Source organism: Dermochelys coriacea, chromosome 1 (genome assembly GCF_009764565.3).
Source record: "Dermochelys coriacea isolate rDerCor1 chromosome 1, rDerCor1.pri.v4, whole genome shotgun sequence".
Taxonomy (NCBI): Eukaryota; Metazoa; Chordata; order Testudines; family Dermochelyidae; genus Dermochelys; species Dermochelys coriacea.
This window is the reverse complement of record NC_050068.2, coordinates 244,924,241-244,940,423: the sequence shown is the minus strand read 5'-3', so window position 1 is coordinate 244,940,423 and position 16,183 is coordinate 244,924,241. Positions and strand designations below refer to the sequence as shown.

General features: G+C 38.1%; 1 protein-coding gene across 3 annotated transcripts in view; it reads left to right on the top strand.

The window, feature by feature from the left end:
* Window positions 1-16,183, top strand: part of DENND5B (DENN domain containing 5B) — a 171,831-nt gene that overhangs the window by 1,678 nt on the left and 153,970 nt on the right. The window lies entirely within an intron of this gene.

Below are 16,183 nucleotides of genomic sequence, written 5' to 3'. Positions count from 1 at the left end.
AAGAGGGTACTGTTAACTTGCGTCAGTCCTCCTGTATCAAAATGTTTTACCTCTTCTCTCCTCCCCCCCCTTTCTTTTTTGGGGGAATGGGGGTGAGAAGGTGATTAAAAGTGTCTTTTTAAAAAATGTAACTTGTCTAGCCAGCGTGGAGGTGGTAAAATTTTGTTAGAAACTGGTTTATGTGGAACCACTTTAAATACTGTTTCCATACTCAATTTGAAGGCCAGTGCAGAAATGATTAAAATGGGGTGTTTATCCATGAATCTTATTGATGAAAATCAAAAAGTCAGCATTTATTCACTGCTGGTCTGTATGTTTATAATGTACTGTGGCTGTGCTTCACCCAGTGTGGTGGTACTCCCTTAGGTGGGCATTGCAAAAAGAGAATGTTTCAAATATAAAAATAACTGAATGTTCTATCAGATGTGACACCATCCCCCCTCCCGTTCCCAATTTAAGTCAGGAATACAAGAAAAAATCTAAGGGGATTGGAAATGTTGAATGGAGTAATCAAATGTTGGAGGGAGAGGGGGTTTGAAAGACTGAGTGAAATAAAGAATACTTTCTTTAATTATCCTGGCAGGATTTTTCCCACATTTTTCATAGAATATCCCTGTGTAGAAGTGACAAAATTTACTGCACATTTATAGAGACCCAAATTTTGACTTTCTGAAATAACTTTTGGAGATTACTCATACTTGTTCTTAGCACTGAGTTGAATATCTTGGGAAGTTAATAGAAAATCCATTCAACTGTATTTCAGGATTGAACATTCAAATAAAGGCAGGTGAAGTTTAAGGAACAAATAATTAGAAATGAATTTTAACTTGGAAAAAAAACCCAAAACATTAAACCAACCACAGCTTTATGGGAGGTTTAATTGCACAAAGTCAAGAAATTCCACACTAGAGTCCTAATTTTGCAAACTGTTATGCACATGTACAACTTGACTACTCTCGTGAATAGTCCCCCTTGCTGTCAATAGTACTTGAACGTATTTGAGTAAACATATTTGAGTAAAGTCACACATGTAAGTAAACATTTGCAGGATCAGGGAGTAAGGTTGCTGCGGGAAGCTTGTATGTGCCTGATGTTAAGCATGCGCTGCCGTATGGATTTTCATTATATAACAGATCTTGACATACTGGACAATAATAGAAAGATCTTTATTTTCTGAATTTTTTTAGTAAGACCAACATAATTTGAATTTCATTCTCTTGATTAATGTATTTTAAACTAAGGTTCAAAATAATTGCATCTGTCCCTTTGTATTAATGTGAATTGTGTAATCACATAATGAAAGACCCTGTGTGCTGTGCACTAGGCAAATAGCTAAGGTAATGCTAATGTTGAGACTTTAATTGCACACCTTTTAAACTTTTTGCTTTTATTGTGTAGCATTGCTGTCATTTGCACATCTAAATTCTGCTAGTTTCAGTAGAAAACTCCTGGTTTATGTGGCATCTCACCACTGAAGGTGAACTGTGTACTAAATCTCTGAGTTGCATAATATGACCTTTGAAGGTTTTCACATTTGTCATTTCTTATTCCTGTTTCTGAAAATAACTTGCTAGCCACACTGTCTTTAGAAGAGTTTATCACCACCTCAGGTATGAATTAGCTGACTTGATATGTGAAACAGCTTAAGTAGAAATTGAAAGACAAAATGAGGACTGTTCGTGGGTGAATATAAATAACATACTGTACTTTTTTTTTTTGAGGTTTCATTTCATGTGTTAATTTAGTGTCTTCAGTTCACCCGTTCTAACACCACTAGTCAGACTCTTTTTTTTTTTTTTCAGTAGGAAGAATTGGCATTGTCAGGTCTAGGACAAGATGCATATTTGTAAACAAATATTTTAATACATCCCCTATGAGTTCTTCAGGAATATAGTTGAAAACCTGAACTCATGGGGAATATACTACAATATTTATTCACAAAGAAATGATTTGAAAATGCTTAAATATTGTCTTTAACTCTTTTTTTGATAAAACAGGCATTAGAATAACTCAAGTTTAAAAGTAGTCCAGTTCCAACAATATTGCTTGAGTATGTACATTACTGGTACATTACTGTTTAACTTAGTAACAAAATGTGTAATCATATGAAAGTAATATACTTTAACTCAATAATTATGTTTACAGTAACACAGTAAAAACATCCAAGGACTCCTTTGCCCCCCACCCCTGGCATACCATACTAAACAAAATTGTATGGCTAAGCAATAGATGTGTTGCTTATTGTGCCAAACTTGTTTGTCTCACTGTTACCTTGACCTTCCTCTGCTTATTTGTTGCATCCACCTGTTTTCTCTTGTCATATGCTTTGACTGTAAGTTCTTTGGTGTAGTGACTGTCTAGTACATCTGTGCATAGTGCCTAGCACAGTGTGTCCCAGATCTTCAGGACCTCTGAGTGCTGCAGAAATACAAAAAATGTTCTTATGTAAACTGATCAAGGTTCTTATTGGACCCTTTGCATCTTATTATAAAGGTGTAATGAGAGCATAGTAGTAAGGATAATACATCTTATTGCATTAAAATGTAAATTACTCTTCACATTTTTAATTAATTTATGGTATTGAAAAAATATTGCAAAGCCAGCAGCGTGGACATTAGTTTGATTACGGTCTGGGCAATAGTAACAGCTTCGTCCTTGGGTATGATTTCATGGCAAGTGAAGTGGCTTGTTGACTATTGTATGATGGAGATAGAGAGGCCTGGATAGCAACTTACTTTCTTCCTTGTTCATACAACATAAAAAATGTGTGAACTGGCCTGGGACTGTAGTGTAAATTAGACCTTTGAAGCAGCTAAATAGAGAAGTATATTCATCTGTATCTGAATAGATTGTCATCTTGTGTGTGTGTGTGTGTGTGTGTGTGTGTGTGTGTGTGTGTGTGTGTGTGTGTTTAAAAAATTAAAAAAGCATTAAATACTGGCGTAATACGATTATGTAGCTTTGATAGGGTTCCCATCGCTGTATCTCTGTGTTAAGGACTGCAGTAAACCATAGGCTTCCAGGAGAAGAACAGTTACTCCAGTGACAGGAAAACTCTATCCCCCAATCCAGCAAAGTAATTAAGCACATGCTTAACTTTAAGTATGTAAATCCTGTTGACGTCACTAGTCACATGCTGTTAAGCACATCTGTAAGTGCCTTGCTGAACTGTAGCCTTAATAGAATTGAGTTACAGTTGAGAACTCAGAAATTGAAAGAGATTAGCTCTCCTGCTATGTCAGTAGTACCGTATTTTTTTTTCCGTGAATGACTTTTAAATGGAATTTAGAACAATTCCCTGCTCCCCATGAGATTCATTTGGCATCAACAGTGAAGCACAGACCTTCACTAAGTCATGGGGCTTACTGACTAGTTGCCAAATGAGTCAGCATTCCAACATCATCTGGAATTACATGACCTATGTGTTCCCTTTAACTAGAGATAGCTTTTGTAGTACACATTGCCTGCATTTAAACCTAAATTGGCCTTGGTGTGTGTGAATTACTTGTGCTTAATTTTGTGGAGACAACCTAGTGACTTATTTTGTAAACAGCGAGTGTTTATAAAGAAGCTGTCTTGTAAATTAAATTTCCCATTACAATGAAACAATGTCTTATTTTGCTTAGTTCCTCTCTGGTCTCTTTAATATTAGTTCAGTTTGAGTGCTTATAAAAAACAAAAGAAATAGTATTTTTCAATTCACCTCATACAAGTACTGTAGTGCAATCTCTTTACTGTGAAAGTCCAACTTACAAATTATATTTTTTTTTGTTACATAACTGCAATCAAAAACAAAACTGTGAAACTTTAGAGCCTACAAGTCCATTCGGTCCTACTTCAGCCAATCGCTCAGATAAACAAGTTTGGTTACAATTTGCAGGAGATAATGCTGCCTGCGTCTTGTTTACAATATCACCTGAAAGTGAGAACAGGAGCGTGCATGGCACCATTGCAGCTGGCACTGCAAGATATTTACATGCCAGATGCGCTACAGATTCATATGTCCTGTCATGCTTCAACCACCATTCCAGGGGACATGCTTCCATGCTGATGACAGGTTCTGCTCGATAACTATCCAGAGAAGTGCAGACTGACACATTTATTTTCATCATCTGAGTCAGATGTCACCAGCAGAAGGTTGATTTTTTTTTTCTTTTTTGGTTGTTTGGGTTCTGTTGTTTCTGCATCATAGTGTTTCTCTTTTAAGACTTCTGAAAGCATGCTCCACACCTTGTCCCTCTCAGATTTTGGACAATGTTTCAGATTCTTAAACCTTAGGTTGAGTGCTGTAGCTATTTTTAGAAATCTCACATCGGTACCTTCTTGCTGTTTTGTTAAATCTGCTGTGAAAGTGTTCATAAAACTAACAAATGTGCTAAACATGAAATGTATGCAGAACAGGAGACACAATTCTCCCCGAAAGAGTTCAGTCACAAATTTAATTAACACTTTTTACTTTTTAATGAGCATCATCAGTATGGAAGCATGTCCTCTGGAATGGTGGCCAAAGCATGAAGGGGCATATGAACATTTAGTATATCTGGCATGTAACTACCTTGCAACACCAGCTCCAAAAGTGCCATGTGAACACCTGTTCTCACTTTCAGGTGACATTGTAAATAAGAAGCAGGCAGCAGTATCTCCCATAAATGTAAACAAACTTGTTTGTCTTAGCGATTGGCTGATGTAGGACTGAGTGGAATTGTAGTCTCTAAAGCAGGGGTGACCAACCTGTGGCTCCAGAGCCATGTGCGGCTCTTCAGACGTTAATATGCGGCTCCTTGTATAGGCACTCATTCCGGGGCTGGAGCTACAGGCATCAACTTTCCAATGTACCAAGGATGCTCACTGCTCAAGCCCTGGCTCTGCCACAGGCCCTGCCCCCACTCCATCCCTTCCCACCCCCTCCCCTGAGTCTGCTGTTCACCTCACTCCTCACCCTACCCCCCAGAGCCTCCTGCATGCCACAGAACGGCTGATCGGGAGGTGCGGGGAAGGAGGAGGTGGTGCTGATCGGCAGGGCAGCCAATGGGTGGGAGGTGCTGGAAGCGGGGGTCGGGGGGGTGGAGCTGATGCTGGGTTGCTGACGTATTACCGTGGTTCTTTGGCAGTGTACATTGGTAAATTCTGGCTGCTTCTCAGGCTCAGGTTGGCCATCCCTGCTCTGAAGTTTTACATCTGTTTTTGTTTTTGAATGCAGTTATGTATCATATATATTTGTAAGTTGCACTTTCACGATAAAGAAATTTCACTGCAGTACTTGTATGAGGTGAATTGAAAAATACTATTTATAATTGTTACAGAGCAAATATTTGTAATAAAAAATAATATAAAGTGAGCACTGTATACTTTGTATTCTGGGTTGTAATAGAAATCAATATATTTGAAAATGTAGAAAAACATCCAAAATATTTTAATACATTTCAATGGTATTCTATTGTTTAAGAGTGCGATTAATTGTGATTAATTTTTTTGAGTTAATCACGCGAGTTAACTGCGATTAATCGACAGCCCTAACTGTTAGGTGAGAAATTTTAGTAGGGAAACTGCCTCAATGTCTTGTAGGAATAGATGTTCGATAAACAAATGGAAAAATCTTCCTTTACTCTATGGGTTGTAAATTCATAGATACTAAGGTCAGAAGGGACCATTCTGATCATCTAGTCCGACCTCCTGCACAGCGCAGGCCACAGAATCTCACCCACCCACTCCTATGAAAAACCTCACCCATGTCTGAGCTATTGAAGTCCTTAAATCATGGTTCAAAGACTTCAAGGAGCAGAGAAGCCTCCCTCAAGTCAACCATGCCCCATGCTACAGAGGAATTGAGTAGAGGGCCATTAAAATTCTCACTTAGTTTCCCAGTTTAGACAAAGCCTTACTGGCCCTACTATAACATAATTTCACCATTACAGTTATGTTGGTACAATTCCCCATGTTGACCCTCACATTCAGAATAACAGTGGCCTTCTTTCAGTTTGGTTTGTTGAAGTATAGTGATAATAATGCTGGTTAACTTCTTTGTGTAGACAAGACCATAGCAAGGGATCTTGTCAGAGTTGCAGTTTCTGTTCCTGAATTTTTTTTCTTGTTAGAATTGTAAAGGAACAGACAACAGAAAAAATTCTAACTTTTTTTTTTTTCTTTCTTAAAATAAAGATGCAGAGTCTGGGGCCTTTGTAAATATAACATGGAATTGTCAAGGTAAACCATCATGATGTGACCCTGGAAAGGACAGACAGAGTACCTTGGTTACTGACAACGTACAAGTCAATGAACTTTTTCTTGCATCTCAAGAGTGTGGGGTTGTGATGGAATTGTTTGGGGACTTGGAACTCCGTTAGAGCTCTTGAAAGTGATGGAGTTTTAGCATCATCGCTTGAACAGAAGGGGAGGCTTTCTCAAATGAAATGTTAGGAAAGAAGGGTCTGCAAGAGGAGTAATGGGTGATCTCAACAGGCTTTACTGAGTGTCTCTCTCTCTCTCTCTCTCTCTCTCTCTCTCTCTCTCTCTCTCTCTCTCTCTCTCACACACACACACACACACACACACACACACACACACACACACACACACACACACACACACACAAAATGGGGTGTACATTTGGATGGAGTGAGTAGACTTTCTAGTATAATAGTTGATAAGGACAAGCTGGGGTTCGTATAATAGCTGATAAGCTCAAGCTGGGGTTCACATAATAAAACACTATGTACAAGAAAACATGGGGAAATATATATGGTAAACAGTGTTCCTGGTGTGTTTAAAATATATATCTTAGATTTTTGTCAGAATTGCTTTTTTTGATCTTGATCTACTTGTGTGATCTGTCACCCATCTAGTTAAAGGGCATATGGTGATACTCTTCACTTTTCTTCTTCTTGTGACAGTGCTACAAATAGTACATAAATGAGATCATATAGTTCTGTTCCCCTGAAACAGCACCAAACTTAAGGGTAGATGACAGCAGTGACACCTTGTTTTGTAACTTTTTTTGTTTTTGTGTTTTGCTATTAAATTACTCTATCTTATGCGAATGCCCAGGACCTAATGAATCTAAGACCATCATTAATTCCCAAGTATTGTCAATCAAATTTAAAGAGACTCAAATAGAATGAAATTAATTTGAGCCTAATCCACATTATACAAATAACTCTTCCCTGCCCCCCCTCCCCCAACACCTTCCTCAAAAATGACCTGTTTTCTAACTGGCCAGTTGCCAGTAACTGATTCCCGAGTTACTGGGAGTGTCCTATGTCAATCTATTCCTGGCATAATGTGGCTGCTCATAACAAGAGTTAACAATCTCAATATCCTTTGACCCCCAAATCTGCCTATAATATATTTTTGATAGTGAGACCAATGGCCACCTTAAAGTGAAAAAACTAGACAAGATTTTTTTTCTTTCAAAATACACAATCCTACTATTAGTATATAATTGAAAGTCAGTGCACTGTTTCTTATAACTTTCTGAATTACATAGTAAAAATATACTCCCCTAGGAAAAATCTTGATGCCAAAGGAAACAAGGGATCCTTTATTCATATTTGTCAATGTTATTGACTAGCAGAGAATCCAGCTACACTAGACTCTAATAAGGAGACTGGCTTGTTTGGTTACCCAGCTAACTTATCATTACTGGTGTCACTATTTGTTGTACTGTATTAATTTATTCTAACCATAACAGTGAGTTCTTTATTTTCAGTTATACATACTATAGATGAACTCTTACTATGTTTGACCATATTTTTCTCTGAAACAGTTTTAATCAGTCACTTGCATTTGCCTATGAAAATAAATACCTCCTACACTAATAAAATTTTAAAAAGGGGAATCTAAAAGTAACCTGGAATCATTCACACTACACAAAAGAGAATGTAATGTACTTCTCAACTGTTGGGTTTCTTCTTCAGTCTTTCTACTTCACTCAGAACTGAAAATGAATAAGTCTAGTATCTTCATAGTCTAGTTTAGTTCTGCTGCACTAGCACAATAGTGTTGTGTAGAAAATCTCATAGAAGAACATGTGACGGGCATATTAAAAGAACACTGTTGAACAATAAAGACCTGGAATGTAATTTGCACAAAGGCCAGGGGTGGGCGGGAACGGACTTGTAGACATTCCCACCCCAAAATTAACAATGTTTTCATAAATGGTTTTTTTTAACTAGTCTAGGATACAGAGGTCCTTGCTAGGATTCATATAAAAAAGAGAGCTCAAGGATTGTTGACAGGCTGAAAGAATAGTAAATGTTGTACCCTACCTGATATCTCTTTAATGTACCACTATTCAAGAGCTTATTTACAAGGACTTGACTGCATTGGTAACATTGCTCAAGATCAGGTTATCCTTGGCACCTGCAGCAGACAGTTGGAAATAAGGATTCATCAAATTTTTTCATAGCTGCTTCGTCAATAGAGATGTTCAGGTCACATACCAAATCAGTGACCTAGTTGGAAAGGGATGTTTCTTTACTATGCATACTAAAAACATCTGTTAGATCACCTCTTAATGTAAAACTAAATCTTATTACTCGTGGATTTAATATAAAAATTTCAGCATTTCAATGTAGATTTTTGAATTTTTGAAGGAGCATTCCCTGATAAAGAAGTTACTTTTTAAAAAATAAGCTTAAAGATCTTTCAGAGTAGCAGCCGTGTTAGTCTGTATTTGCAAAAAGAAAAGGAGTACTTGTGGCACCTTAGAGACTAACAAATTTATTAGAGCATAAGCTTTCGTGAGCATCCGATGAAGTGAGCTGTAGCTCACGAAAGCTTATGCTCTAATAAATTTGTTAGTCTCTAAGGTGCCACAAGTACTCCTTTTCTTAAAGATCTTGTAGATCTGAAATGACCCTGCTCTGAGTGATGATATAAAAGTTAACGCAACTTTTATCAGAATGTGCTTGATGGATCTGCAAAGAATATAATATATATTTTAATACACAAATAATCTTTTAAAAACTCATATTAAAAGATGCTTCTGAAAACAAAACAAGAACCAATGTGAAACTTCTCTAAAATTCACACTGGGGGAAAAAAAATTATTCACCTTGGAATATGTATGCTTAATTTCAGTTAACTAGCAGCTTGCTTGTCTCTTTTTTTTTTTTTTTTTTTTTTAAAGGGGGACTGAAATGATAATGTGAAGTATCTAGTGCGAGCGAATCTAATTATTTAACAGGTTTTAATTCAGCCATAAAATGCACCCTTCTTCTAGGCACCCTACATAATATTTTCAGGACTTCAGTGAACCTTCACAGTGGGGAAGCAAGAATGACTTTTCCTCCTTGTCCTCCCCCTCCCCCGCAGCTTTTCCCTATTCACTTCGGTCCTCTAAAAAGGGAAAGATGTGGGGAGGGGTGAAGGATTTATTCTGCAAAGCCCTATAAGGCATAGTGACAGCCATTCTATGTTGTTGACAATGGCAGAATTTTTTTCTTAATCTGAGGTGTCATTTATATACATTGGCTGTTGCAGATGTATATAATTTTCATTATTTTAAAAAGTAAGTATTTTGCGCTTATCTACACATTCATGCATGTTAATATTTTCTTGCACAAAATTACCAGCTATGTGTCTTAACTGCACGCTTGTGCATACAGTTGCATGCCTGACTTCTATATGCTATTCCTACAGTCACACGTCTCTGAAATTTATATCTCTCCAACACTAAAATGCTTCGGGATTCTTATGAATGAAAGAATAGATGTCAAGTGTTTATAGTAGAATCATGAAGCAAAGCATTAATTTACTCAACTACTACTATCAATGAAATGTACTAAGATATTTATAACTTGGTTAGGGAATGAACTTTTAGTCTGTCCATTGAAAATTGGGAGGCAGATGGAGCCTCCTGTAGTAGTGTAGGAAGAACACACAATCTTTTTTCTTGATTAATGATTGGGTCTTTTTGTTTTACATCTCAGACTAAAATAATAAGACCAAAGAATGCAGCGTGTAATTGGATAAATCTTTTTTGTTTTTAGTTGTCAGTGGGTTGCAAGAAAGGACTTGCTACTCAATTATTTAATCATGTGATAGTATATTTTTTTTCTCTGCAGTCTCTAACTGCTTATCTTTTTTTCTTCCATACTAGGTGACGGTATTAAACAAGTTGTAAAATGTTAGTTTTCAGAATTTTGTATTAAAATAAGGAAATTGATTTATATCTCAGAAGCTAGCATTACAATGAAGTTATGAGTATAGCTAGTTCCCATGTATGAAGCATTTTTTGTTAATCTGTATAAATATTAACTCCCCCGACTGAGTACTGAAAGAGGGCAGAACATTCAGAAACGGCACAATACTGAGTAAAATGAGATGTTGATGGATGAAAAATGAAAGGATATTTGGAAGAAATACAGAAGAGTGACCATTTTTACAGATTATCAGTAATGTTTTGTTTCTCATTGGTTCTTTGTGAAAATGCTATTGCTGTACCCTTTAAAAAAACAAACCAGTCTTAAAATTTCTAATGGTGTATTCTTGTGTGGTTTACTTATTTCATTATATTGTTAAATATGAATCATTATGAAGAACAAGTTTTTAAATGCACCACTTTTCATTTTGTGAGCTTCAGCTGCAGTCATTACAATTATCATTCAACTAAGTGTTTGTCTAAAAAGATCACAATGACTGGCAACTACTCCGCACAGATGGATTGTGTGATCAGCCTCTTCTCAAGATAATACTACTTTGGGTGGATTGTCTGCTCTACTACTTGCAGATATGTAGACTTTTTCGGGCTTTAAAGATGTGACACCAGATGTGCAATTTTTAGTCCAAGCAGGAACATTCAGATGTAATATTTGATTTTTTTTTTTTAAACTGAGGAATGACTAAGGTCTAACTATTCTTTGTCTAAGGAATGTTACTAAGCAGTCATATATATTTTAATTTAAATGTGGACCTCTATCTTGGCTGGCATAACTAAAAAGTGTGTTTTATGTCCTATATATAAACAGAAAGTGCCTGAAGACTTTCTCATAAATCCTCTATCAGAGTAGTGACTTTTTAACCATGTTGATCTTTAACCATAGCACTGTGAGGTACCGAGTGCATATTTGGTGCTTGTTTCATCTTATTTTTCTTTGAAGCTTCTAAGAAAAATGTATTTTGCAACATCACGTGGTGTGTTGTGTACCATGAAATAGTTTTCTACTTTTGTACGTAATACAGGTCGGATGTCTCACAGAAACAGTTTTCCTGAATTATTCCTGTCCCCTCTTCTGTGCTCTTTTGTCCTAACCAGCTGGTGAAAAAGAGCAGAATTTTCCGATGAGGTTGCCCTAATCATAACCTCAGAAAGCTTAGTGCCCGTTTTTGTTCCTGCTGGCTGCACAACAGCTGAACTAGAGTGAGCCCATGTTTTACGTTGTGTGTTGCAGTCTGGATGTATGTGGATTTCCACACCTCTTTCCATCAGAATTAACACAGTTGAGAGATATATTGGTTGGTATAGACTTGGAGCAGAAAAAAAAAGTGCCAGTTCAGATCTTTTCTGTGGACTCTTTTTTTTGTGCTTCTAGGAGTTGCCAGTTCCCTTGCAGATGCTCAATTAAGAATTGGCTAAAATACGTCAGTTTGTTATTTCTGACTACTCCATAACATTTGAAATTGTGATAATCAGTAATTTCTAGAGCTGTCAAGCAATTTAAAATTAATTGCAATTAATTGCGCTATTAAAAAAATTGTGATTAATCACACTGTTAAACAATAATAGAATACCATTTATTTAAATATTTTTGGATGTTTGCCACATTTTCAAATATATTGATTTCAATTACAACACAGAATACAAAGTGTACATTGCTCACTTTATACTTCTGGTTACAAGTATTTGCACTATATAAATACAAAATAAATAGTATTTTTCAATTCACCTAATAGAAGTACTTCAGTGCAGTCTTTTTATCATGAAAGATGAACTTATAAATGTAGAATTAAGTACAAAAAAACTACAGTCAAAAATAAAACCATCTAAAATTCTAGAGCCTGCAAGCCCTACTCCTTGTTCAGCCTGTCAGACAAATAAGTTTGTTTACATTTGCAGAAGATAAGGCTGCACACTTCTTATTTACAACATCACCTGAAAGTCAGAACAGGCGTAAGATATTTACGTTTCAGGTGCGCTAAAAATTCATATGTCCCTTCATGCTTCAACCACATTCCAGGGGACATGCGTCCATGCTGATGATGGGTTATGCTCAATAACAGTCTAAAGCAGTGTGGACCGACACATGTTCATTTTCATTATCTGAGTCAGATGCCACCAGCAGAAGGTTCATTTTCTTTTTGGTGGTTTGGGTTCTGTAATTTCTGCATCATAGTGTTGCTCTTTTAAGACTTCTGAAAGCATGCTCCACACGCCATCCCTCTCAAATTTCTGGAAGGCACTTCAGATTCTTAAACCTTGGGCCAAGTGCTGTAGCTATCTTTAGAAATCTCATGTTGGTATCTTTGTGTTGTCAAATCTGCAGTGAAAAGTGTTCCTAAAATTAACAATATGTGCTGGGTCGTCAGTTGAGACTGCTATAACATGATATATATGGGAGAATGCGGGTAAAACAGAACAGGAGAAATACAGTTCTCCCCCAAAGAGTTTGGTCACAAATGTAATTTAAAAAAAAATGCGTTAAAGGAGCATCATCTGCATGGAAGCATGTCCTCTGGAATGATGGCTGAAGCGGCCTACAAATGTTTAGCATATCTGGCACTTAAGTATTTTGCAATGCCAGCTACAAAAGCGCCATGCAAATGCCTGTTCTCACTTTCTGGTGACATTGTAAATAAGTAGTTAGCATTATCGCCCGTAAATGTAAATAAACTTTTTTGTCTTAGCGATTGGCTGAACACGGAGTAGGACTGAGTGAACTTGTAGGCTTTGAAGTTTTTGCATTGTTTTGTTTCCAAGTGCAGTTTTGTAACAAAAAAAAATCTACATTTGTAAGTTCCATTTTCACGAAAAAGAGATTGTACTGCAGTACTTGTATGAAGTGACTTGAAAAATACTTTATCATTTTTACAGTGCAAATATTTGTAATAAAAATAATATACACTGATTCCAATTACAACACCATACTATTGGATGTTTTTCTACATTTTCATAAATATTTATTTAATAAATTTCAATTGGTATTCTGTTTAACAGTGCAATTAAAACTCTGCTTAATCGCGATTAATTTTTTTGAGTTAATCGCGTGAGTTATCAGTGATTAATTGACAGCCCTAGTAATTTCCTCTTGGATTTCAGCTACTGGTAAATATTTTCTGTTCTAAATTCTATGTCACTGATTTTGAAGGAGTCCAGTGTATTTGTACTGTTGAATGTAGTATCACTCAGTGGCTTTTAGACTAATGAATGGTTGTGTGGAAACTGAGTCATGGTAAATCTTAATTTAACTTATATGGGGAAAACTATTTCTCACGAGACTATACTGAGTCAAGAAGTATGCTCCCTCCTTTGTTTAGGAGTAATAGACCCAGTCTCATCCCCTTACAGGTGGAAAGGGTTTTACTCAAGTATTTTCTTGTGCCAAAGGAGTATGAGAGGGCAGGGGTGCCAGAACGGGGGAGCCAGGGGACCATTGCCCTCCACATTTTACCAGCAGTAAGGGCAAGCAAAAGAGGGAGGGCATGGAGAGGAGCAAGCCCCTCAAGAGGGGAAGGGGTGGCACTGGAGGGCTAGGTCACAGTTCAAGTGCCGGTGGCCTCTCCACTTTTAGGGAGCAGCTGCTGCTGCTGCTGCTGCTCCTGATGGAGGATGGAGACCGACCTTGGATCTAAGACAACTGAGCAAATTTTTGAAGTCTTAAAAGTTCCACGTGGTGACTCTGGCAGTTATAATCCTTTCTGTGGAGGCAAGAGAAGTATCAGGCTGAAAACCAATTTCCATATAGCGATACATCCCCCCCACACAAGAGATACCTGTGCTTTGACATGGGCCAGGATAATTTTCAGTACAAAGTACTTCCCTTCAGCCTGTCTTCATCCCCCAACAATATTCTCAAAGATTTTAGTGGTAGTAACTGCTCTACCTTTGGTGAGAAGCAAATTTAGTCTTCCCATAATCTCGCTGGCTGGCTGCTCAAGGGCTGCTCTTATAAAGAGCAACTAACTTCCACCCTGATTGCTCTCTACCTTTTCCAGGAGTTGGGTCTTGACTAAACATGAAGAAGTTCAAGTTAGCCCCTGTAAAGAGAATATAATTCATAGGGGCATATTCGCTGGCAGCCAGGGCCTGCCTTCCCACAGATAGATTCATTACTTTGTTAGATATGGTCAGGGCAATTCAAGGAAGACCTGTATTATAGCAAGGCGCCCTTTGTGGCTTCTCAGTTATGTGACAGCTTGCACCTTCATTACTGAGCATGCAAGATTATGCCTCGGCTGAAGGACTTATTCCTCAGGAGGACCTATTCCTCAACCAGAGATAGCTTGGACAAACAGGTTATGGTTCCGCTCCAGGTCAAGAACTCCCTTAATTGGTGGAAAGATCAATACAATGTCTACACAACCATCTTTTACGTTCACCCAGCTTCAACAATAACTGAGACAGTGAACGCATCACTGTTAAGGTGGGGAGCACACCTCAACACACTCGCAACTCAGGGCAGATGTTCACCTCAGGAAACTCCTCTCCATATCAACTTGCTGGAACTCAGGGCAGCCAAGAATGCCTGTCTTCAGTTCCAACCCCTCAAGGACAAATCAATAAGAATCATGATGGACAATATGGCTTGTATGTTCTGTATCAACAAACGGGAGGAGCGAGATCCCACTCTCTGTGCACTGAAGCTATAAAATTATAGAACTGGCGTATAGCCCATCAGATTCAGATCTCAGCTTTCTGCCTTCCTGGAGTCCAGCATGTCACAGCCAATATATTCAGCAGGTGAGCCTCCCAGGGCTACAAATGAGAGTTGGACTCTCAAATCCCTTCATGGGATATTCCAGAGATGTGGACTTCGAGAAGTGAACCTATTTGCCTCATCTAGTAACAGGAAGTTCCCCTTATTCTGCTCATGAGGAGGGTTGGGTCCCCTCTCTTTGGGAGACTCCTTTGTCCTTCCTTGAATAAAGGGCCTTTTCTATGCGTTCACTCCAACACTGCTAATTCTAAGAGAGAGATGAGGAAAGTCAGGCAGTATAAAGCCACGATTATCCTTGTAATATCGACCTGACTGAGGCAAGCTTGGTATCTTGATCTGCTTTATCTGTGTGTCCAACTGGCGCTCCAGAATCTTACTGTCCCTCATCTCCTCTCCCAGGACACAGGTTGTGTGCTTCACCCTAAACTAGGGGTTGTCCTTCCCCATCTCCAAGCATGGGTTCATGGGGTTAGAATCCACCTGCTTGTCAGGAATACAACAAGGTTACTAAACAGTAGAAGGGAGTCAACTCCAATTACTTGCCTTCATAAATGGAAGACGTTCAACCACTTGTGTCACCGTCACCATCTTGTGCCTGAATCTTTTCTGCTGTCGACCATCTTGGATTATCTGCTGGACTTGAGCCTGATTTTTTTATTTATTTATTTATTTTTAAATCAGTTAGCTCTATTAAGGTTCATCTTGCTGTAGTATCAGCTTTTCATTACTTACCAAAGGGCGCTTTTGGTTTTTTTTGTTTTTGTTGGTTTTTTGTGCACACCCTATGTCCTTGAGATTTATTAAGGGTCTGGGGAATCTTTACCCCAGATTAAAGATCATACTCAGCCTGTTTATGGGACCTCTGTTTTGAGCATATGACCACCTGCTCCTTGCTCCACTTATCTATGAAGACTTCCTTTCTAGTAGCTATCATGTTGGCTTGCAGGGATGGAGAAACTGTAGCCTTAGTGGCACACCTCCTTCCCCCTTCCCCCCCCCCCCCCCAAAGACAGGGTCTCCCGGTGTCCACCTGCAAAGTTCTTACCTAAAGTGCTGTTGGATTTCCATCTTAACTAGTCTGTTCATTCACTGGGATTTTTTCCTAAACTATGCAAGTCTCAGCAGGAGACTTCCCTTCACATATTAGATATATGGCAGGCATTGTCCTTTTTCTGAAACTGCTTCATCCTATAAAGATAAATCACCTGGATGCTTTGTCTCCAACACAGAAAGATCCAAGGGGTCCATGATCTCTTCAGAGTCTGAGATGGATCTCTGGGTTATTTACTGCTTGCTATGATGCAGCTGGT